This window comes from Nicotiana tabacum, chromosome 3, assembly GCF_000715075.1.
Source record: "Nicotiana tabacum cultivar K326 chromosome 3, ASM71507v2, whole genome shotgun sequence".
NCBI lineage: Eukaryota > Viridiplantae > Streptophyta > Magnoliopsida > Solanales > Solanaceae > Nicotiana > Nicotiana tabacum.
In genome coordinates this window covers 58,937,192-58,963,753 of record NC_134082.1, presented here as the reverse complement: position 1 = coordinate 58,963,753, position 26,562 = coordinate 58,937,192, and the positions used below count along the sequence as shown (strand labels likewise).

Sequence of the window (26,562 nt, the reverse complement as noted above, 5' to 3'; positions counted from 1 at the left end):
ACAACTAGAATCATAACTAAACGTCCGAATCATATTAAATCAACTCCGAATTGCACCAAATTTTGTAGAAAATTTAAATAGCAAAACAGACCTAGACCAAGTCCCAAAATTAAAATCCGAACCCGATCACCAAGAATTAATCCTACGGTCAAACCTAGGAAATTTCCAAACTTTCAAGTTTCTAGCTTTCGGCAAAATGAGCCAAATCAACCTAGGGACCTCTGATTTTAATTTCGGATATATGCCCAAGTACAAAATTACAATACATATCTATGAGAATCGTCAAAATATCGATCCGGGGTTTTTTACACAAAAATATTGATTGTGGTCAACTCAAGGTATTTGTAAAATAAAAAATCACATTTTCTTCAAATTTTTACGTAAAACATTTTCAAAAAGTGACACGGACCATGCACGTTAATCAAGAAACAACAAATAGAGCTAATGGAGGTCGCAAAACTCAAAATTAAGGGCTAGTACTCAAAATGACCTATCGGGTCGTCACATTCTCTACCTCTAAAAGAAACGTTCGTCCTCGAACGGACATAGAAAAGTATCTGGACTAGTGAAAAGGTAAGGGTATCTACTATGCATATTGGATCAGACTCCCATATAGCTGCCTTGATCAGTTAACCTCTCCAATACACTCTACAAGAAGGATACTTGTTAGACCTCAACTTTCGAACCTGTTGGGCTAGAATAGCCACCGGCTCCTCCTCATAAGTCAAATCCTTTTCCAATTGGACTGAGCTGAAATCTAATACATGGGACGGATCACCATAATACTTCTAGAGTATGGAAACATGGAACACCGGGTGAACTACCTTTAAGCTGGGCGGAAATGCAAGTCTATAGGCCACCTCCCCAACTCTTTCAAGAATTTCAAAAGGGCTAATATACCTAGGGCTCAACTTGCCCTTCTTTTCGAACCTCATCACACCCTTCATGGGTGAAACTCTGAGAAAAACTGTCTCCCCCGCCATATAAGCTACATCCTGAACCTTTCGATCAGTGTAGATCTTCTTCCTAGACTGGGTTGTACGAAGCTGATCCTGAATCAACTTGACTTTCTTCAAGGCATCCCGAACCAAATCAGTACCCAACAACCTAGCCTCTTTCGGCTCAAACCAACCAACTAGAGAACCATACCGCCTACCATATAAGGCCTCATAAGGAGCCATCTGAATACTTGATTGGTAGCTGTTGTTGTAGGAAAACTCAGTAAGCAGTAGAAAATGATCCCACGAACCCTTGCAATCCATAACACAAGTGCGTATCATATCCTCTAAGATCTGAATGGTACGCTCGGACTGGTTATCCGTCTGGGGGTGAAATGATGTAGTCAACTCAACTCGTGTGCCTAACTCACGTTGCATGGCTCTCCAGAAATTCAATGTGAACTGCGTGCCTCGGTCTGAGATTATGGACACCGACACATTGTGAAAACGCACAATCTCCCGGATATAGATATGAGCCAGCTGATATAAAGAATAGGTGACCACCACCGGAATGAAATGTACAGACTTGGTGAACCAATCTACAATGATCCACACTACGTCAAATTTCTTCAAATTCAACAATAAAATCCAGGGTAATATGCTCCTACTTCCACTCAAGAATCTCAAGTCTCTAAAGCAAATCTCCCGGCCTTTGTTGTTCATACTTCACTTGGTAGCAATTCAAACACCAAGTCGTATACTCTACTATATCTTTCTTCATTCTTCTCTACCAATAATGTTGTCTCAAATCCTGATACATCTTGGTGGCACCCAGATGAATGGAATATCGAGAACTCTAGACCTCCTTAAGAATCAACTCACGAAGCCCATCCACATTGGTCATACAAATCTGATCCTACATCCGCAAAACCGATCATATCTTATAGAAACCTCCTTGCCATCATCGTGCTGCACTATATCCTTAAGAATAAGAAAATGGAGGTCGTCATACTTACGCTCTCTGATGCGCTAGTACAAAGAGAACCGAGAAACCACGCAAGCACAAACTCGGATGTACTCCAAAACATCTAACCTCACAAGCCGATTGGCCAAAGCCTGAACATCCAATGCTAGCGGTCTCTGACCAACAGGAATATATGCAAGGCTACACATACTCTTAGCCTTTTTGTTCAAGGATCGTTCACTACATTGGCCTTCTTGGGATGGTACAAAATGGTGATATCATAGTCTTTTAATAGCTCTAACCACCTCCGCTACCTCAAGTTTAGATCCTTTTTCTTGAACAAGTGTTGTAGACTCTGATGATCTGTGAATACCTCACACGACACGCCATAGAGGTAATGCCTCCAAATATTCAATGCATGAACAATAGCTACCAACTTTAGATCATGAATAAGGTAGTGTTTCTCATGAACCTTAAGCTTCCGAGACGCGTAGGCAATCACCCTATCATCTTGTATTAATATCATGCCAAGCCTAATACGCGACGCATTACAATACACAATGTAAGACCCCGAACGCATAGGCAATACCAACACTAGAGATGTAATCAAAGCAGTCTTGAGCTTGTAAAAACTCAACTCATACTCATGAGACCACATGAATGGAGCACCTTTCTGGGTTAATCTAGTTAATGGGGCTGTGATGGATGAAAATCCCTCCATGAACTTATGATAATAACCCGCCAAACCTAGGAAACTCTAAATATCTATAACTGAAGTAGGTCTAGGCTAGCTATGGATTACCTCAATTTTCTTAGGATCCAGTTTAATACCTTCAGACGATACAACATGGCCCAAAAAGGCAACTCACACTTTGAAAACTTGGCAATAACTGACTATCTCTCAGAGTTTGAAGTATGATCTGCAGATATTGCTCATGCTCCTTTCAACTGCAGGAGTAGACCAAAATATCATCAATGAAGATAATCACAAAAGAATCTAAATAGGGCTTGAATACCAGGTTCATCAAATCCATAAATGTCGCTATGGCATTTTTCAAGTCAAATGACATCACTAAAAACTCATAGTGATCATTCCGAGTCTGAAAAGCTATATTAGGGACATCCACTGCCTTAATCTTCAATTGATGGTAGAAAGATATCAAATCAATCTTTAAAAACACTTTGGAACCCTGAAGCTGATCAAATAAGTCATCAATTCTCGGTAACAGAAACTTGTTCTTGATAGTGACATTATTCAACTGTCGATAATCTATACACATCATCATCGAACCATCCTTCTTCTTCATGAATAACACTAGTTCATCCCCGGGCGAGACACTGGGTCTAATGAATCCATTATCAAGAAAATTATGCAACTGTTCTTTCAGTTCCTTGAACTCAACTGCGGCCATACGGTATTGTGGAATAGAAATGGGTTGAGTGCTCGGAGCCTAGTCAATACAGAAGTCGATATCTCTATCATGTGGCATCCCCGACAAACCTGCATGAAACACCTTTGGAAACTCGCGCACAACTGGTACTGAATCCATAGAAGGAACCTCCGCACTAGGATCACGGGTATAGGCTAAATATGCTAGACATCCGTTCTTGACCATATGCCGAGCCTTCACATAACAAATAACTCTGCTGATAGAATGGCCAGGAGTCCCCCTCCACTCTAATCGGAGCAACCCTGACATGGATAAAGTCACCGTCTTGACGTGATAGTCTAAAATAGTGTGATAAATGACAACAAATCATGTCTAAGATAACATCAAAGTCCACCATTTCAAGAAGTAGAAGATCTACACTAGCCTCAAGGCTCCTGATAGAAATTACTCATGTGTGATAAACATGATCTACTATGATAGAATCTCCCACAAGCATGGACACATAGACACGAGCACTCAAAGAATCATGAGGCATAACTAGATATGAATCAAAGTAGGAGGACATGTATGAATAAGTAGAACTTAGATCAAATAAAATTTAGGCATCCCTATGGAAAATCGGAACAATACCTGTGATGATGGCGATAGATGACTCTACCTCAGGTCTAGCTAGAAATGCATAACAACGGGCTGGGCCCTACCACTTTGACATCCGCCTATCGAACGACATCTAAGTAGCTAGCCTCCACTTCTAATGGCCTGACCTCCACCTCTAGCTGCCTGACCCCTACCTCCTGATGTAACCTATACCTCCACACTTAAAACACTCTCTCGGCTGTTGTGGCCGAGACTGACCCTGCTGGCCTGGATAACCGTTGTAGTAACTCTATAACGGTGGTGCGCTGATAAGATCTGAAGATGCACTAAATTCTAGCTGCTCAAGAGGAGACCCATAAGAACCACGACTGCCCCAAAGCACCATGGGCTACCTGAAGAGCTAACTGAATCGGTCTAGAGGGTGGCCCCTTCCAAAAGAACCCCTACCTCCAAATGAGGCACCAGTAAAACCACCAAAATGATGAGGCTTCTTCTCAAACACTGTCTCTCTACCCTGACTACGATTCATCTAGAAGGAAATATCATCCACCCTCTCCTTGTCCATCTGAAGCCTGATACCGAAAGTAACACCATCAATAAACCTCCTCACCCTCTCTCTATCAGTGAGAATCAAGAGAGCTGCATGACGGGCTAGGTCTACAAATCTGGTCTCATACTGGGTGACAATCACGCCACCTTACTAGAGGCGCTCGAACTTCCTACGGTACTCCTCTCTCAGAGTGAAAGGAATGAACTTCTCCAAAAATAGCTGCAAGTACCAATTCCAAGTAAGTGGAGGTGAACTGGCTGGTTTGCTCTTCACATAATCCTGCCACCATTTCTTGGCGAAATAGGTCATCTGGAACACTGTGAAGTTGACCTCATTGGTCTCAACAATAACCATGTTGTGCAACACCTCATGGCAACGATTCAAATAATCATGTGGGTCTTCAGAAGGTGCACCACTAAAGTAAAATGGAAAGAGCTTGGTGAACTTAACCAACATTATCAATCTCTTAGAAGACATTGTGGGCGTCTCCCCGGGCTGTGTAGTAACAACGGGATGTGATATAGGAGAGACATCTGCTCCAAAGTGTGAATGGCGGGAGTTGGTGCTCCTTCCTCAGCCTTAGAGACAGTTGGTGCCATAGGAAATACTTCGGTCTGAGCAACACTCTCCATGAGTCCAACAAAGCAGAGTAGAGCGTCCTGAAGTACGAGAGTGACAATGAATCCCTCTGGGACCTGAGCGGGTCAGACAGGTGCAATATGAACTGGGACCTACTCCTCAAGATCAATCTGAGGCTCCATAATGGGTGATGCTATATGTGTTTTAGGCTAAGCTCTGCCTCTACCTCGGCCCCGACCCCAATCCCTGGTAGTGGCTGCAATAGGGGCTCCAGCTTTTGTCATGCTGTAGATGATGTGCGTGTTCTCACCATCTGCGAGCAAATAAGAGTAGAATGATTCAAACTTCAGTAATGGAATAAATTCACATGATAGAGAAAGAAAGAAGTGAAATTTTTCTAAAGCCTTATATCCTCTGGAAGATAAGTACAGACGTCTCCGTACTGATCCTCTAGAATCTACAAAGCTTGCTCATGACTCGTGAGACCTAGACGACGGATGTTTTGAAGCTAAAATAAATAGTAATGATACAACTGTTTTGAAGCTAAAATAAATAGTAATGATAGAATGGAAGCAGCTATACTTCAAGTCTCCAAACAGTAGCTGAATCCAAGCTGTCTAGCTACGTGTCGCTGGAACCCACATGGTATCAGCACAAGAAGTGCAGAGTCTAGTATGAGTATAACCGACCCCATGTACTTTGTAAGTGTCGAGCCTAACCTCGACAAAGTCGTGACGAGGCTATGGCAAGTCACTTACAAATTACCTGTACGAAAGAATAATAATAATAATAACAGCACAATAGGAATAGAAATAAAGCAATTAACTCAGGATAATGGATCTGAAATTTCAATTACTAGAGAGCCCAGAATAACAAACACTCAAGTCTCATATCACAATACCGAAGATAACTCAACAATCAAAAATAATTTACAACATATCTAATCCGTTGCGGCGCGCAACCCGATCCCACCATATTATCATTTATTCATATCGTAATTTGTCCTTACTCCTTCATTAAATTTCATTACCTTTCAATTTCCATTGCGGCATGCAACCCGCTCCCCAAACAATCTCAATCATTAACATAAAAAATTCAACAATAATATTTAAAAAATATCTACATTAAGAAGGCAAATGTACAAGACAGTAAAGAACCATAGAATAATCAGAGAATCTCTAAAATCTCAGACCTTTCTAGTTCATCGGTACATAACAGTTAATCAGCCCACGCAAGTGAGACAACATTATAGAGTGCAATAATAATACAAAAATAATAGACAAGTAAAATATATGACAATTAAGATATGAAATTAAGGTAGGTAGAAACAGGTAGCAAATAAGCAAAAATAATGTGGGAAACGAACAAATTAAGGCAATGCAATAATTAAATGACAAGTGACAAATATAACATAGAAGTCAAGTAAAGACATGTAACAATTAAAGCATGAAACAAAAGATACTATGAAATAAAAGAAAACATGGAAATACATGTCCAATTCCTGCATACTAAATTCCATGATAGCGTGTATACACTCGTCACCTCGTATATATGTCGTTTTCCTACATAATTCACATAAAAAATTATTCAACAAATCCTAATTCCCTCAAGTCAAGGTTAGACATAACACTTACCTCACTCCGCGAACAAAGCCTTCTATCAACCACGACCTTGCCTTTTTAACAAGCCTCTAAACCAACCAAATCTAGAAAATTATCGATCAAGATTCATAATAAGCTTTAGGAACTACCCATTAACGAAAGAGGATTAATTTTAATCATTTTTGGAAAAAAACGTCAACAAAAGTCAGCCCCGTACCCACTTGGTCCAAACTCAAAGTTCGGAGCAAAACCTGATTATCCATTCACCCCTAAGCCCGATTATGTGATTTGTTTTAAAATCCAAACTCAATTTGAGGTCTAAACCTCAATTTTATAAAATCCCTAATTTATACCAAAATTCCTAGTTTCTACCATGGAAATCCTAAATTTAATGTTGAAATCTTATGAAAAGTAATGGTGAATTGAAAGAAAGTAGATTAGTTACTTACCAATGATTTTGGAAAGAAAAGTCTCTTAAAAAAATGTCTCTAGAGGGTTGAGAAATGTGAACTTTTGTCCTAAAAAATGAGGCTCGCAATTGCAAGTCAGACCTCGCAAATGCGAGATCTGCAACTGAATACCAGAAACCAGCAGACTCCAAACCATGCAAACTCATCTGAAACGTGTCCAAAACTCAACTGAGCTCCTCGGGCTCAAACAAAACATACACAAGTGTAATAACATCATACTAACTTGCTCGCACGATCAAATCATCAAAACAACACCTAAAACTAAAAATCAACCCTCAAAATAAATGAAATTTCAAAGGGAAACTCAAGAACAACTAGAATCACAGCTAAACGTCTGAATCATATCAAATCAACTCTGAATTGTATCAAATTTTGCAAAAAAAAAAAGTTTCAAATAACAAAATGGACCTACACCAAGTCCCAAAATCAAAATTCGAACTCGATATCCCATAACTCAACTTACAGTTAAACCTAGGAAATTTTCAAACTTTTCAAACTTCTAGCTGTTGGCAAAATGAGTCAAATCAACCTAGGAACCTTCAATTTCAATTTCCGCCATACGCGCAAATCTAAAATCATAATACGGACCTACCAGAATAATCAAAATACCGATCCAGGATTGTTTACACAAAAATATTGAATGTGGCCAACTCAAGTTATTTTTAAAGTCAAAAATTATATTTTCTTCAAATTTTTATGTAAAAGCTTTTTAAAAAATGACACGGACCACACACACAAATCAAGAAATACCAAATGGAGCTAACGAAGATCTCGAGCTCAAAATTAGGGGATAGTACTCAAAATGACATATTGGGTCGTCACATGTATTTTTCAAGAAAATAACACAATAATATGATATGAGTCATAGCATTATACTAAAATATTCAATAACAAAGATAATAAAATATTATAAAAAAATATTACTAATTTATAAGCCATAATAAAAATTAACATAATCTAAAAAAACTATATAGATCATGTTAAAAAAAGTACAACTAATAAGTATTGTTAATTACACAACTAAGAACTAAAAAAAAGATAAATGTGATTTTTGATTAAGGTTACAAGAGAGAAAAATTACACCTCTCTCCATTCTCTAGCCAAATATCACTAACATGGCCACACCTCCACCCCCTGCGGAGGATCCATCCTAAAAAATCCTACCGGAACCACTAGACCCTGTCACACCTCCTTTACTACCCCCGAAAGGGTGTAAGGGAGTTTTTTCCAATTTAAGTGACGATCGAAACATGATTATTTCATTAAAATTCAGAGTCACCACTTGGGATAATTTATGGTGTCCCAAGTCACCGGTTTAAATCCCGAATCGAGGAAAGATTGACTCTGTTTTACAGTTTGCGAACACAGAAATTCGGGTAAGGAATTTTGTTTGCCCGAGGAAGGTGTTAGGCATTCCTGGGTTCCGTGGTTTTAGCACGGTCGCTCAACTATTATTATTGGCCTATTTATTTGATTTTAAAACATCTTTGAAACCTATGTGCATTTTATCCCTTTAAAGTCGCTTTTATTAATCTAATTATCATACAACTAATTACTTTGGTTACACATTACGAATTATATCACGGGAACCGTACCCACAATCCACAACATATTTATTTTATTAACAAGATTAAATTGGCCGGGTCACATAAATGTGCCCCCGGATTTTAGAAATTAAGCATCACAACTACGTCACGGGAACCATACCCGTAGCCATGACAATTATTTAATTAACGTGCCTAAAGCAAACTACGACGTTCAAGACTTGTCACTAAACTGACTTGAGATGACTTGTAAAGGCCAAAGTTATGGATGTTATTGTATATCAATGGTATTGATAAGTTATTAAAGATAGCTACAACTTTACAAATTACTAAAGTTTACATCTTGATGTCATTTAACGTCATGGGCCTGTTAGCAGGGAATCCGTTTGGCCTATTTGAAGCTAAAGGTTATTTAATTGAAGTCACCTATTAAGAAAGAAAGGAAAAAGAACTTGCAATAATGAGGGATAAAGCATCATATCAGATAAAATATATTCACTGCCAACAGACAAGTAATTAGCCAAATTCAAACATCTTGAAAGACAAAATCCTGTTGAAATCGATTAAAACCCAGGTTGTGTTAATAAAAATTATTCACTCTAAATCATTAATCTAATGCATTTAATAGCTCATCATTTTTTTTCTTTATGGAAGTTATCTAAATTTTAAAGATACAACATAACAATAAAATTAGAATGGAGGACTACGGAAAATAATTGGAATAAGCACAAAGTCCAGACATGTCCACTTAAATGTCCTTTTGAAACTACGCTCAACAAAAGGCTATGTAAAATTAGTAAAGATCAGCTCAAATAATAATTAAACAAATTTCATACATACGGACAATGAGAAATCATGAACGGAGTAAGAGACGAACCCCCAATTATCACTAATTATTTTGCTTTATATTGGTTCATCTAGGCTTTACTCACATAAATAAGATCAAAATAAAGACCATAGGAGTAGAGATGAACCTGTTAATTCGAAATTCTTTTAATAATAGTATATGAATACAATGTTTTACTCCAAAATTACAACTGAAAACAGCAACAATATCGAGCAGAAACCACGAGCTAAATCAAAATCGCGAACCTCAGATGGAAAATTGAATCGGCCTTCAGCAGAAGAAAGCGAAGAACAGAGAGCAAGTGTCCTTGCTTTGGAATCCAAAAATGGGAAAGGAGAAGCCGATCTATTTTCCTTTTAGCTTGCCATTCAATTGAAAAAGAGAGGTGAAAGCTATATTTACATGGCTGCTGGTGAAAACTTCCCTATTCAGAGGGGAGAGGCGCTAGGTTATAGCTCTTTTAGAAATGGGATATGTCGTTTTTTGGGGTCCCCCTGTCCTTAGGTCTAGGGTATATTTGTTTTATAGGGGTTTTAGGTTAGGGGTATGGGCCTAGGAATTATGGGCTTGAGAATGATGGGTTAGGTCCAAAATTAGGCCTAAAAATGGGTAGCTCGAGCCCAAGTTTTATTCTTTCCCCGCGAACGAGACTAAAAATACGTTCTCATTTATTAATTAATCCTACTTAAGTAAAATAACTATTAAAATAAGACTAACTGTTAAAACAAAACTATTTTTGGTATTTCTCAAGATTAAAAATGATTACAAAACATTAATGAAACTATTTTTGTAATTTTTATTTTCTTGTAATAAAATAAAGTAAAAGAGTAAGAATTAGTTGAAATAGCTATATTAGGCCTAAATTAAATATTTACATGCTAAAATATAAAAAATCTTGGGGAGGGTCAAAAATCACATGTCTACAGCTGCCCCTCTTTCACTGGAAACGCGAAGAGTTTTCGGACAAAGAACGACTAGACAGGTATTTTGACCCGACCCTTATTTAAGAAGACCAAAACTAAGAGAAAAGGGGAATGGGACCGAGCCTTGGTATCTGATTTGCCTACATATCCTTGGCTATAAAGGAATTAGGCCATGTGTAGTTCAGAGGTGAGTGAAATGATGGAGTACACCGAGGTGGAGAGTCAGTCGAGGTGCCGTTCCGCCGAGGTTCCGGTCCGCGGTCCTGTTATTACATCAAAAATCAAAACATGAAAAAGACTAGCTAAGCCTGCCAACTACGAGTTATAAGATTCCTATCTATAAGTCTTCTGAAGCTTGATCTTGAGTCTTGAGTGGTTCTTCATGCAGACCATAGATTTGAACCTTGACGCTTGCTATTTGTAGGTGCTAGTTCATCCTTCTTCAGCTTTTCGGATCAAGACCAGACATACCATGCTTGTGACTTCAACCATATCTTGAGAAGCTCACATTTTCATCAACTTCTGCGCCTGGATTCACTTCTTGTCTTTCTCTTTTGTTTTTTTTCTCTTTATTGTGACTAACTTCTATTGATCACCTCGGACTGTTGACTCGCATTCTTGTCGCGAGCTTCTTTTGTTGCTGATGTGAATTGCATTCTAAAGTGAATTCTCTTATTCTCCAAGTAGGCGTCTGATTGCCAATACTTGACCTATCTTCCTTCGAAACTTGTTGCTTTCCCTTTGTTCTCCAAGTGGGATCCTGATTACCAACACTTGCATTGCTTTTCCTCGAAACTTGAACTGCTTCCCTTTGTTCTTCATGCGGGCTCCTGATTACTAAACTCCTTTGAACCTTGCTGCTTTCCCTTTGTTCTTCAGGTGGGCTCCTGATTACCAACACTTGTGCCTCTTTTCCTCGAAATTTGAACTGTTTTCCCTTTGTTCTCCAGGTGGGCTTCTGATTGCTGAATTTGAACTACTTCCTCTTGAGACTGCTTTTCCTTTGAACTGTCTTTCCTTGCTCTCCAGGGGGGTTGCTTGATTGCCGAACTTGATCCTCTTTCCTTTGAACTTGTGCCGTCCTCCCTTTGTTCTCCAGGTGGGTGCCTGATTTCATTAAAAAAACAAAACAAATAAAATTTTCTGCCCCAGTTTGCATTAGGAAGATTTGTGAGTTGTTAGCAATATTGTAAACCACTTATACTATTGATGCAACGATGAGTGTAAACTAATGACTAGACTAGGATGTGCGTCTCCTATGAGTAAAACAGAAAACTTTGACTAGCAAATGCATTTGGTAAAAATAAAACATGAATGAACCAAACTGGGAGGTGCGTCTCCTAGGGGTGAAACTTGAATGAACCAAACTAGGAAGTGCGTCTCCTATGAATGAACTCTCAATTTAGGAAGTGCATCTCCTAAAAGAATAACTTTAAAGACCTTGATTAGGAAGTGCGTCTCCTACAGGTAAAACTTCAATGAACTAGACTAGGAAGTGCGTCTCCTGGGGCAAACTTAAATGACTCAAACTAGGAAGTGCGTCTCTTAGGGATGAAATATCAATTTAGGAAGTGCATCTCCTAACACAAAATATAACTTGGCAGACCCAGACTAAGAAGTGCATCTCCTATGGGTGAAACTTCAATGGCTCAAGTGCGTCTCCTATGGATGAAACTTCAATGGCTCAAGTTAGGATGTGCGACTCCTAGGGGTGAAATCTCAATTTAGGAAGTACGTCTCCTAACACAAAATATAACTTGACAGACCCAGACTAGGAAGTGTGTCTCCTAGGGGTGAAACATCAATGACTCAAACTAGGAAGTGTGTCTCCTATGAACGAACTTAAATGAACCAAATTAGGAAGTGCGTCTCCTAGGGGAAGAATGTCAACTTAGGAAGTGCGTTTCCTGAAAATGTATCCTGAAAAACCCAGACTAGGAAGTGCATCTCCTAAGGGTAAAACTTTAATGCTTAGAACTAGGAATTGCATCTCCTAGGGGAAAGCTCAATGTAGGAAGTTCGTCTCCTAAAACAAAAATATAACCTGAAAAACCCAGACTAGGAAGTGCGTCTCCTAGGGGTGAAACTTTAATGGCTCAAACTAGGAAGTGTATCTCCTATAAATGAACTCTCAGTTTAGGAAATGTGTTTCCTAAAGGTGTAACTTCAATGACTCAAACTAGGAAGTGCATCTCCTATGAATGAACTCTCAATTTAGGAAATGCGTCTCCTATGAATGAACTCTCAATTTAGGAAGTGCATCTCCTAAAGGTGTAACTTCAATGACTCAAACTAGGAAGTGTGTCTCCTATGAATGAACTCTCCACTTAGGAAGTGCACCTCCTACAACAAAATATAACTTGAAAACCCAGACTAGGAAATGCTTTTCCTGGTGGTGATGTATGATCTTCTAAATAGCCTTTGCGTAAGCAGAATTGGGGCATTATCCTGAAAATTTCAACCTTCCAAGCTTTGATATGAGCATAGCTTCCATCCCTATATCAGACAAAGAAAACTTATGAGTTTAAACATGGTGGTTGGTTTGTGGCCTTGACTTTGCGGCGATTGCTCCTTCACTTGCCATGATAACTTTGATTTCACCTTGAAAGACATTGCTTGCTTATTGACTAACCAATTTCTCTGTCACTCTTATCACAGAAATACCTTTGATATCACCCAACATCCTCTACCTATTGTTCATGAATTGATATATACCAAACCTTTGTATTTCACATGAATCCCAAAGCATGTTGATTGTTAACAACTCGGTGCGCACGTTGTTCTTTCCTGACTTATGCCACTTTGATGTGCTAGCCAAATTCTTTTTTGTACGATTGGAAAGTTGGTAGCAAATTTTGAAGTCATTTCTCACTTGTTCTAACCAAATAGACTAAAGAAGGGGAAGAAAACAAAACAAAAGGAACAGAGTAAGGACTATGGAAAGAGATGATTCCTAACAAGAAAACTAAACACTTATCAGATGTGGATACCAACTTTAATGACCATGACATGCACTTTTGGATTAAATGGCCTAATCTGCCAAGCAAGTCCGATGTTCAACTCTTATTGTACCTCTTCACCGTGAAATCGGGCTTCAATGCTCCGATTTTCCAATCTGATTCACGATCCTTATTCGACTTGTAGTTCCCAAAGGGTTTTCACCATCAAGCCTCTCTCATTTTGTTCTTTCTCTCAACTTACCGTCGCCTTATGGCGCCTGTGAAGGTTTTCACCGATAAGACTCTCTCATTTTTATTTTCCTTGTGTAGCACGGAGTGCTTCCCCTGGTGCAAACATACCTCTGTCTCGCTTGACTTGGCATTCTCAAGTATTGGTCAGAAGGTCTTTCTTTGGATCGTAATGTAGACTTTTGGATAGGGTTAGAAAGAAAGGATTTCAAAAGGCTCAAAAAAACATGAATGAGTTCAAAATTACAACTCGTGGAATCAGATTTCTTACAACAATCACAACTTCTGTCCCAGTTTCTTTGCCTGGGGGCTTTTGGATTTTTATTTTGATGGGACCGAACCGTGAGGCTACCTACGTATTCTTAAAAGGAATAAGGTCGAACGTAGTTCATGACATAGGAATTGCTTCGTTTTTGTACTTTTCTCTCTTTTTTTTTCTTCTTTTTCTCTTTTTCCTTTTCTTTTATTTTCTTTACTCTTTTTCCATTTTTTCTTTCTCTTTTTCTCTTTTTCTCTTTTTTCTTTCCGTTTTCTTTCCCTTTTCTCTGTATCATATTTCTAATCTCTGTTTTTATTCCAAAATAGGGATGTGAAAGAAAATAAATAAGGCTCAAAAGGATGACAAAGGATAAAATGTTTAGATAACAGAATAAAATGCCTTCGTCATTCCAATCTTCAAAGCATGCCAAACACAAACAACACAATTAAACAAACCAAAGAAATCATACGTAATATCTTTTGACTACATCAGAATCGATAGCCATATCCACAAATTTGCCTTCTGCATTTGTCAAATACAAAGCACCATTGGACAACACTCTCGTTACCACGAACGATCCCTGCCAATTTGGGGCAAACTTGCCTTTAGCTTCAACCCGATGCGGCATGATACATTTCAATAAGGTTTCTTTATGTTCTATCTGCCCCAGTTTCACACAATTCAGGCTTGAAGTGATCTCAAAATTCCTTTACTTATTTCCCTCAAATGTCCTTATCATCTTCAAAATTGTTTCATTGCTTCATGATTAAACTAACTTTACGACCAGGCTTGGAATTATGCGTGCATGTCATGTCACTAGAGCCAGCCATAAAGGAACTATAAAAAGAAAAGAGAACAAAACAAAAAATGACTAGAAATAACATAAAACAAAAAATTACATTAGACAGATGGTGAAAGAGTTTGAACAACAAAACAAGTAAAATAAACTGGGGTTACAACCCTGGAACAAACCTAGATAACACTAAAAGATTTACGACGAAAAGACAAACTAGGCAAAATAAAAGGATAGAAGGGTTTGAATCACAAGACAATATCCGGATTACAACCCTAAAAATAACCCAGACAACAGAAATGACATCAAAATAAACCACCAAGACTCCTCTCCAGCTAGCCAAGAGATAGAGCGTCTTTCCAATTACCAAGCACGACATCTTAGCCACTGGGTTCTACATCAACATTGCCAAAACCATTAACAACTTCAATATCATTAACTTCAGTCAGCAAGTTCCCAAGAGGATTCGCATCCCTCTCATTGTTATTGATCACAATTAGCCTTTCTTGAATCATTCTTTCTATTTCCCTTTTCAAAGAATGACAATCTTCAATGCTATGCCCTTGGACATTAGAGTGGTACATGCATTGTACAGTAGGATCAAAGCCTTTTGCATATGGGTCTGGAGTATAGCCTAGTAGCGGCTCAATCGAGCCAGAATGCTTTAACTTTTCAAACAAGCTTGTGTAGGACTCCCCAATTGGCGTGAAACTATTTCTTTGTCTTTGTTCTCTTCCCTGCCCCTGTTTCGTAGGGTTGTTGGGTGCTCGAAAATGTTGTGAAGTCAAGAATACATTATGCGCTGATGATGCTCACCATAGGGAGAGACCTGGTTGTTGGACAGATGACCGGACATTGTTCGGAGGATAATACTGAGGTGGATTATGTGGAGCTCGGTGATAGGTTTGGGGTTGGAGTTGAGGCTGGGTATATTGGTGAGGCAGGACCTTTGGTCCATGTCGTGACTCTAAAACAACCATGGCAACATCATCGTGTTCCTTCTGACCCCGCAAGCTTCTTATGTCATTCGGAATTGCTTGTGTTGTTGCTTTTAAAGTAGAATAGCTCATGATCTTGCTCGACTTCAACCCATCTTCTACCATTTCTCCCATTTTTACCACATCATTAAAAGGCCTACCCACATCCGTGATTAAATGCCCAAACTAAGTTGGCTCTTGAGCTTGGAGAAAGTACTCGACCATCTCTTTTTATTCCATTGGGGGATTCACTCTGGTAGCTTGTTCTCTCCATCTAAGCCTGTATTCCCCAAAGCTTTCATTAGGCTTCTTTTCCATCTTGGTGAGGGACATGTGATCCGGGACAATTTCTATATTATACTGAAAGTGCCTGGCAAAGGCCTGAGCCATATCATCCCACGTGTACCACCTGCTAGCATCTTGGCGGGTGTACCACTCCAGAGTTGCCCCACTCAGACTTTGACTGAAATGCGCCATCAATAATTTGTCTTTCCCACCGGCGCCTCTCATCTTACTGCAGTAGCCTCTCAAATGGGCCACGGGATATCCATGTCCGTCATATAAATCAAACTTTGGCATCTTAATCCCATCAGGAAGTTGGACGTCAGGAAACAAGCACAAGTCATTGTAAGTCACGCTCATCTGGCTCCCTATCCCTTACATGTTTCTTAAAGACTGCTCTAAGATTTTCACCTTCCTGGATATCTCATCTTGCTCCACTGTCTTAGCAGGTTTTTAAGTTTCACCGGGAGGCTCAAAATGAGGAATGTGAGAATATGGATCCAAGACATTGAAAGTTGGTTTCCGAGCACAGTGTTAGGCATTGGGGACTTTGAACATAGTCTCGTTAGAGGATCGAGGAAAAATAGCTAGTAGAAGAGTTGCAAGAGCATGAGTGGCCAAAGGAGTGGGATACGAGGTGGTTTTGGCGGGTAGAGTGTGAAAAGGTCATGGGGAGATATCAGCAGCAGTGAGAATCTGGATTTGTGGTAGTGGTGGGATAGTTGCAGGGTTTTCAGTGTAGTTAGTGGGGAATGAAGGTGGAGGATGCCCCCTGATCCAAGATTGATACATTTCTGCCATCTATTGTTTCACCCTTTGGACCTCCTCTTTTAATTCAGACTCCGACTCCACAAACTCCCTTGACGGGTCAACAACTCTTGTGCCCAAGTTTTTGATAGCCATGGCTACCTTGCCCTTTGACCTTGTGTTGTATGGACGAGTTACCTTAAGAACCACGAACCAACCACCCTTCTGCTATAATGAGGAGAACAAAGAGGAACAAAGTGAAGTCATCATGTTAGCGTTAGGGCATTTAACAGCTAAAAATATCACATTTCGTGCAATGCACCTAGCAACAATTAACAGTTCAAGAATGACTTCGAGGGTCACAAGGTCACCTGGCATCATCCCAATTTGTCCATTTGAATCTTCTCTTTTCTTTTCTATGCTCACACTTCTTAGCTCACTCATTTTCTTTCCTCTTTTTTTTCTATCTGATTATCGCTCTTTTCTTCCCTCTCATTTCTCACATCTCATGATTTCATTTTTTTGGTTGTTTTTTATTTTATTTTATTTTTCTCTTTTTTTCTTTTAATAAATAAAAAAAATGATTCGATCGAACCCTATGTAGGTTGCCTACGTATCATGACGCCACATGAATCAGATCTTTGCGTAGTTCGGGAAAATTGAGAATAAAGTAAACAAACTAACATTCTCTTTTCTTTTTCTTTTTCTTTAATGACTACTCTGATGAGAAAAGAGAAACAAAAGAAACAAATCTTTTTTATTATTTTTCTAGACTGTATGTTCTATAACCTATTCTGAACTCAAGCCTAACGAGCATGTATTATTTTTGAAACAAATACTCTATGGAAAATTATTAAGGAAAAATTTCTAGAAGAGAAAAATATATATATTTTTTGATTCTTTTTTTTAGGAAGGAAATCTAAAGAATAAATCAAAGAAAACTATTTTGAATTTTCACTTGATATCCTGAAGAAAGATTGCGAAACGAGAAATGAACAAGATAAAAAAAAGTATTTGGATTTCAATTTTTGATTACCTAAAGATGAAACTTTAGAGATAAACAAAGGACAAAGTATGTTTTTTTTCTCCTATGTACAATATCATAAAATTGAAGTGAAAAATAGAAAGAATATATTTTTTTTTGTTTTATTAATTTCCGCAATAAGAACCTCAAAGGAAAATCTTTTTGGATTTTGGAATTAATATCTTAAAGAAAACTTGTAAAGAGATATAAAAAGAGAAAAATCCCATTTTTTGAGTTTTTAGTCCTAGTATCCTAAAAGAAATATAAAAGATTTTTTGTTTTTTTTTTGAGTTCTAGATATTAATTTTCTAAAGGAAAAACCACCTCAAAAGAATTAGTATTCTAAAGAAAAATTCTAACAGAAATATAAAACGCGAAACTGTCACACCTCCTTTTTACCTACACCCCCGTAAAGGGGTATATAGGGGAGTATTTTTCCAACTTAAAGTGACAATCGAAACGAGATATATTTATTTTAAAATTCAGAGTCTCCACTTAGGATAATTTATGGTGTCCCAAGTCACCGGTTAAATCCCGAATCGAGGAAAAGATTGACTCTGTTTTTACAGTCCGCGAACCAGAAATTCAGGTAAGGAATTTTGTTAACCCGGGAGAAGGTATTAGGCATTCCCGAGTTCCGTGGTTCTAGCACGGTCGCTCAACTATTATAATTTGCCTATTATCTGATTTTAGTACATGTTTTAGCCTATGGTGCAATTTTAACTTTATTAGCCGCTTTTAATTATTTTTAAGGAAAATTGCAACGTCATTTAAAATACACCTCGAACCACGTCACATAAATGCACCCGCAGTCCTCGGCATATTTTATCTAACAATGTTGAGATTTGCATTTGGGTCACATAAATGTGCACCCGAGTTTAGGAAGGTAAATTATTAAAATAGCGTGCCTAAAGCTACTATGCATTTTTAAACTTGCGAGGGTCATGACAATTCAACTAAATGGCACGCCTCGATTTCTAAGGATTCAAGTATTAATTAAGCGAGGGCCGTGCGTTTTAAGATTTTTATTTGGCACGGCACACCTCGGTTCCAACTTTTTAAAGGAAATTCAAAACCAAACTTTCGAGGGCCATAACTACTCTTCACAATTAATGTTGTCACTACTTAAAACTGCATCATGTTATTAACGTAATAATCAACACATTCCATACGTACTCATGTGCATGACAAATTATTGCAACCAGAATCAGGTAGATGAACAAAACTCAACATAAACTAACCAAAGTTTCATTCATGAATTCGAATAAGTGCAGAAAGGTGAATGTTTCGACTAAGTAGGCTAGAATAAGTAGTAAGCGAGAACAATATTGTACGTGAACCAATACTCTCAGGCAATTAAGCATAAATCCATCGTAATGGCCCTACGGCAACACAAGATCCCAACAATTAAAGAGATAAACAATAACCTGAATAATTACAAACAACTATTACCAGCCCATTTCCTTTAAACTAAACAAGATTTAGACGTATTAAATCTAACACACCACCAATAAGCAGTAAACCAGCACAAATAAGCAGTAAAGCCAAACAAACATGTGGGGGAGTTCAAGATTCAACGTTGAAAATGTACCCAAACATTGAAGCAACTAAGAAGGGATTAGAATGGACCTGAGATATATTTTTTTTAAAATGGAATCTGAAAATGCTTAACGAAACTCGACGGAGCTCAACAACGGACCTCGATGGTACCACGACCTTGGACTTTATGTTTCCAAACTCAAATGACGATAAAAGACGAAGCCAGAACCTACTGGGTCGAAAGCTAACTTTGGTAACGATTGAGGCTGCTTTCAATCGGGTTTCAGTAGAATAGGAGCGAACCTCCAGCTGCTCCTTGTTTGACGAAACGTGGTGCTCGGACAAGAGAATTAATGCAGAAGGAACAAGGAACGAACATAAAAGAGAGGGAGACGCAGTTAGAATTTTGGAGTTGGAGAAATGGTATTTGGTTAGTCAGCGGCGCGTCTGGAACTCGTTAATCCGACGAGCTGGTGGAGCTCGTTTTTTCGGCGAGTTTCAGGCAGAGATGGAGGTCATTTGATGATTAATGTTCGGGGTCGTTGGCGTTTTTCCGGTGAGCTGGGGTCATCTGACTCACCGCTTGAGAGATATGACTGTGTTGTTGCTGTTGGTTCAAGAAGAAGAACGGGGGAGGGGTCTTATAAAAGAGACGGGAATCTAGGGGGGTGGGGGGTCGTGAAGAAGACGACACAGGGGGTGGGGTTCGTTGGTGCGCAGCCTTTTCAGTTGCTGCTTTCAGATTTTTTGTTCGTTCTCAGCCTTCTTCTTCGTTATTCATGCGCAACTTTTTGCTGCTTTTCGTTCCAGCTCCTTCTTCGTTATTCATGCGTAGCTTTTGCTGCTTTTCGTTCCTGCCTTTTTCCGTTCTTTTTTTCGTTTTTTTTTTTGCTTTTTTGTTTGTTCGTTCTCTTCATGCGCAGCTTTTGCTGCTTTTTGTTCTTCTCCTTTTCCTTTAGTCTTAAACATTCTTTTATAGTGTAGAGTCTAGGTTGTAGGGTTTTAGGTTAGAGGTATGGGCCTAGGAATTATGGGTTTGGCAATTATGGGCTAGGTCCAAAATTAGGCCTAAAGATGGGTTGCTCGAGCCCAAGCTCTATTCTTTCGCTGCGAACGAGATTAAAAATACGGGCCCATTTATTAATTATTCCTACTATTAAAATAATTATTAAAATAAAACTAACCATTAAAACAAATCTATTTTTGGTATTTTCAAATATCAAATTAAAATAAAAATACGATACTATTGTTGTATATATTTTTTAAGATTTTTTTTAGATTAAAAATTACTACAAAACATTAATTAACCTATTTTTGTGATTTTTTGTTTTCTTGTAATAAAATTAAAGTAAAAGAGTCAAAATTACTTAAAATATCTATATTATGCCTAAATTAGATATTTACGCGCTAAAATATGAAAAATCTTGGGGAGGGTCAAAAATCACATGTCTACAGAAACCTCTTTTTTTGGATTTTTGAGTTAGAACACACTTTTTCAAATATAAAGTAGAAAGTACAATAACAAAAGACTTGACGTTACAATACAAAACTAAAAAGTAAAAGATGACATAAAATGAAGAAAATACTCAAAACATAAAAACTAAAACAAATCTCCTTAAACAACTCCTGAATGAGCGATCCTGACTGGATGGTCACGGGGTGTCTATTATGCTCAAATCCCGGTAAGTAGATCTACACCTGTATAAAAAAAAAACTCAAACCAACACTAGGTAAGACAATAACACTCCCTATTGGACACATGCAAGACATAATTGAGGCTATTTTTGCAAAATAGCTTATTTGGCCAAAAGGTGGCTAGAAGTGCAAAATTTGGCTATGACCCCGCAAAGCCAAGAATCTAAGATTTACTTGGAAGACCGAACCCTATGTGGGTTGCGTACATATCACGCCCCGAAAGACGAGAATCAGGTATGCGTAGTTCGGGCAGATTGGATACGGGCAGGAAATAAAATTAACAAATAACTTAGAGAATATATATTTATTTTTTTTGAAAAATGATGAAACATGTAAACTCTTTTTGGATTTTTTTTGATTTTTTTTTTGAAAAAATAATGGGAAAGTGCAAAATCTTTTTGGATTTTTTTTCATTTTCATTTTGGTCTTTTCTTGAAAAAGCGTGAAAGAAAATTATAACTAGACCCTATTTGTTTTATTACACTTCACCCTATTTTTCTCATTTATCCTCAAATCTCATTGGTCCTCCAAATGACCCTTTTACCCTTGAAAATTGCAAAATATAACACATAGGATGCATCAGGATAGTCTTTTATTTTCGGGGTACACCTGTCCTAGACGGACCCAACCCCTGTGTTGAGTCCCCAAAGTATTTGCATATGATGCAATCAAGCGTTCCTACTAGGGATCCGGCATGAGGCTGAGTTATTCTAGGTTCAAAACCTGGGTATGTTGTTCTATTGTGTACCTGAGAGGACAACTCGAGCCGAGGGGCGGCTACGTACCGGGAACCAAAAGGCCATCCGGTTTTGTAACTTGTCCGAGCCTCTTCCTAATTTAAGGTATGACACTAATAGAAGAGGAGTCACGCTAGCGTGCACATCCTCGAAGATGAGAAGAGAAGGGTTTCGTAGCAGTTTATATATACTTCAAATAGTAACAAAGCGGTAAAAAGCAACATTTAGCACAAACATGTAATAAAACCAGATAATAAATAAAGCCAAATATAACAATTATTCTAAGCTCGAATTCTTGAACCCTGAACGAGAAGTTCTGGGTTCTTATCCCTAGCAGAGTCGCCAGAGCTGTCACACCTCCTTTTTACCACCCCCGAAAGGGTGTAAGGGAGTTTTTTCCAATTTAAGTGACAATCGAAACGGGATTATTTCATTAAAATTAAGAGTCACCACTTGGGATAATTTATGGTGTCCCAAGTCACCAGTTTAAATCCCGAATTGAGGAAAGATTGACTCTGTTTTACAGTCTGCGAATATAGAAATTCGGGTAAGGAATTTCGTTAACCCGGGAGAAGGTATTAGGCATTCCCGGGTTCCGTGGTTTTAGCACGGTCGCTCAACTGTTATTATTGGCCTATTTATTTGATTTTAAAACATCTTTGAAACCTATGTGCATTTTATCCATTTAAAGTCGCTTTTATTAATCTAATTATCATACAACTAATTACTTTGGCTACACATTGCGAATTATATCACGGGAACCGTACCCAAAATCCACAACATATTTATTTTATTAACAAGATTAAATTGGTCGGGTCACATAAATGTGCCCCCCGATTTTAGAAATTAAGCATCACAACAACGTCACAGGAACCGTACCCGTAGCCATGACAATTATTTAATTAACGTGCCTAAAGCAAACTACGACGTTCAAGACTTGTCACTAAACTGACTTGAGATGACTTATAAAGGCCAAAGTTATGGATGTTGTCGTAGATCAATGGTATTGCTAAATTATTAAAGATAGCTACAACTTAACAAGTTGCTAAAGTTTACATCTTGAAATCATTTAACGTCATGGGCTTGTTAGCAGGGAATCCATTTGGCCTATTTGAAGCTAAAAGTTATTTAATTGAAGTCACTTATTAAGAAAGAAAGGAAAAATAACTTGCAATAATGAGGGATAAAGCATCATATTAGATAAAATATATTCACTGCCAATAGACAAGTAATTAGCCAAATTCAATCTTAAGACAAAATCCTGTTGAAATCGATTAAAACCCAGGTTGTGTTAATAAAAATTATTCACTCTAAATCATTAATCTAATGCATTTAATAGCTCATCCTTTTTTTTCTTTATGGAAGTTATCTAAATTTTAAAGATACAACATAACAATAAAATTAGAATGGAGGACTACGGGAAATAATTGGAATAAGCACAAAGTTCAGACATGTCCACTTAAATGTCCTTTTGAAACTACGCTCAACAGAAGGCTATGTAAAATTAGTAAAGATCAGCTCAAAGAATAACTAAACAAAATTCATACATATGGACAATGAGAAATCATGAACGGAGTAAGAGACGAACCCCCAATTATCACTAATTATTTTGCTCTATATTGGTTCATCTAGGCTTTACTCATATAAATAAGATCAAAATAAAGACCATAGGAGTAGAGAAGAACCTGTTAATTCGAAATTCTTTTAATAATAGTAGAGGAATACAATGTTTTACTCCAAAATTCCAACTGAAAACAGCAACAATATCGAGCAGAAACCGTGAGCTAAATCAAAATCACGAACCTCGGATGAAAAATTGAATCGGCCTTCAGCAAAAGAAAGCGAAGAATAGAGAGCAAGTGTCCTTGCTTTGGAATCAAAAAATGGGAGAGGAGCAGCCGATCTATTTTCCTTTTAGCTTGTCATTCAATTGAAAAAGAGAGGTGAAAGCTATATTTACATGGCTGCTGGTGAAAACTTCCCAATTCAGAGGGGAGAGGTGCTAGGTTGTAGCTCTTTTGGAAATGGGATATGCCGTTTTTTGGGGTCCCCCCGTCCTTAGGTCTAGGGTCTAATTGTTTTATAGAATTTTTTAGGTTAGGGATATGGGCTTGGGAATTATGGGTTAGGTCCAAAATTAGGCCTAAAAAATGGGTAGCTCGAGCCCAAGTTTTATTCTTTCCCCGCGAACGAGACTAAAAATATGATATCATTTATTAATTAATCCTACTTAAGTAAAATAACTATTAAAATAAGACTGACTGTTAAAACAAAATTATTTTTGGTATTTTTCAAGATTAAAAATGACAACAAAACATTAATGAAACTATTTTTGTATATGGGGCCTCGGGGTCGAGCTAAGTGTTGGGTTGTGACTAGTCGATGAAGGACTAACAGTTTTGAGAGCTTTGATGAAAGATCTTTATGATCAATAATGAGCAATAAATGAAGAACAATTAATGGAATACAATAAGTGTAAACAATAAATGTAAGTGATAGAATCAAAGGAGTATGTGTTTAAGTTAGAGAGTAGAGAATGTTCTTGTTCTTATATTGAATGTTGTATATGTCATGTGTGCAAAAAATAACAAGGGTCCCCTTTATATAGGAGGGGGAATCCCAACATAGTACATATGCATTTATTACAAGGATTTGAGGTTGGTATAACTATTTAATGCCACGGTACGAGCTTGAACTATCCTACTAGACTTGGTCAGCTTTAATCACGTGCCTTGGGAGCTTCCCATTCATCCATCATAGCCTTTGATTTGCACTGCCTCGAGGTCGATGGTGGAGGACCCTCGGGGTCGAACCCCGAGCCAAGCCTCGAGCTTTCCGGGGCGGCCTTACGAATTGCCTTAATAATCATAAAATCGGACTCTCCGATTTTTACCCTGTACAGATAGTCCCCGCATTTCTTTGAGTGAAATGATAAGAAGAGACCTTGACATCTATCTCCTCGGGCTTCTCACGATGACATTATGCTTGTGACGTTAGCTTTTGTGATAATTGAGATGTCTTATCGGCTCATTTTTTCAAAAGTATTCAATGCACCACCGGTTTATTTTCTAAAAGCGATAATATTGCCGCCGATCCGCCTCTCAAAAAAGCATTGATTGTACCTGCCGATACGTTTCCCAAAGGCATTGATTGCGCCATCGGTTATGCTACTTCCTTTCAATAAATGGAAGCTTTCTTGAACCCAAACTCCATCCAGTCATTCTTCAACAGCCTTTAACTCTTTTCTTCTCTTCATCCTCTTCTAATTCTACTTTCCATGTTCCATGCCTGTGACTGTAAAGTCACACGGTAGCGATCTCGCTAGTCATGCCATGGCTCTTTCTTAGAGCTTTTCCCCACTGAGTGGGATCGTACTAATTTGTTGTTGTTGTTGTTGTTGGCCCGAAATAATGAGATAGGGGCTTCAAACTATTCCTGTATTAGAGCATATGTGAACCATGAACTTTTGCTCATCTCTCTTAACCCCCCATTTGGAGTCCCCATTTGGAGTCCGTTCTGGAATACCAAAGGTCCTCAAGATTGGGCACCATCTCAAGGCTAAATTAGTGTCGATAGCTCCTTAGAGCTTATATTCGCTTTGATGGAGATCCTCGAGGTCGGGTACCACCTCGAGGCTAATGTTGATATTGATGTCTCCTTAGAGCCTATAGTTATGGTAGAATAGATCATTGAGATTAGGCACCATCTCGAGGATGGATCGATACAGGAATCTTTGACCCCTCGAACGTTGTGCGACAGCTTCACTTGTATGGCACGACCATGAAGCGCCCGGGATGATCCCGTCGGTACACTTTTCCAAAAGTGATAATGGCCTAGTCGGAATTAATTAGCCTTTAGAGTAGGCGGACAGTCGCCACTTTCTCTACATTTGAGTTTGTTTCCTCCCTTTCTGAATTCCGCTATTTTGAGCCACTATCCCTTTTCATAGAGTTCTTCTTCCTTCCGTCAGCCTTTCCATCATTTTAATATAAAGTTTTTGCCTGAGTTTTCATTTTCCTTCGCTTATTTTATCATAGTCATGGATGCTACGCCCAAATCTATTCACCAAGAAGAGGAGGGTTCTGCCTCTTCTTCCCGCTCTATCGGTGGTACACCGCCAGTGTCTAGTGAGCCATCCACAAAATTCATTGTCTCGGGGAGGGACCTTTCGTTTGAGAGAACCCCCAATGTCGAGGGCCATGGGGATTATGCATCAAGGTTTACTTCATCAATAGGAGAGGAACACCTCAAGGCAGTAAGGAGAGACTGCGGGTCGGGAGAAAAGGTGGTACTGCAGGTACCTTCCCTGGAAGAGAACCTCACGGCTCATACAGAGGGGTTTTTATACGTATACACGTACCCTTTCACATTGGGCCCTCTCGATAGAGTCGTCCTTGACTTCTATCGAAGATATCGGGCTACTCTAGCATAGATTCACCCATCATTCTGGAGGAAAGTGCTGATGATGAGGTTCTTTACGGAAGAAACCGGGCTCGAGTTCACCCTTAGCCATCTTATCAGATTGTACCGACCCTTTCATTGCCGAGGCCTGATAGCTTTGCGATGTCGATCCACCAGGCCCTTTGTTTATGATGATGAAGAAGATGGGGACCGAGGGTGGATGAACCAATTCGTCCGAGTAAGGACCGTCGATGTTATCCCCATGGAATTCCTATCGTTTCCTAAGAAATGGAATGTCGCACATAAGTGGTACACTTGTATTTTTATCTTTTTTGCTCATGGTGGAGACAGATTCTATAAAGATGCTTCCCTTTTCTTTTTCTTTTTTTGCAGCAACCCCATGGATGCCATACGAGGTCCCCCACCTGATGGATTGGGCTTGGAAGTTGGAAGCTCGCTCGACCTATGATGAGCATAAGTGGCGATATCTATCCAAAGGTAAATGGGAGACAAAAC

General features: G+C 38.6%; 1 long non-coding RNA gene across 1 annotated transcript; it reads right to left on the bottom strand.

Moving 5' to 3' along the window:
• Nucleotides 1–9,517: 9,517 nt before the first annotated feature.
• Nucleotides 9,518–23,693, bottom strand: LOC142179442 (uncharacterized). Its single transcript, XR_012707562.1, has 2 exons — nucleotides 19,304–23,693; nucleotides 9,518–11,511 (listed from the first exon to the last, which is right to left on the bottom strand). It is a non-coding gene; the product is annotated as an uncharacterized LOC142179442 (long non-coding RNA).
• Between the last annotated feature and the right edge of the window lie 2,869 nt (nucleotides 23,694–26,562).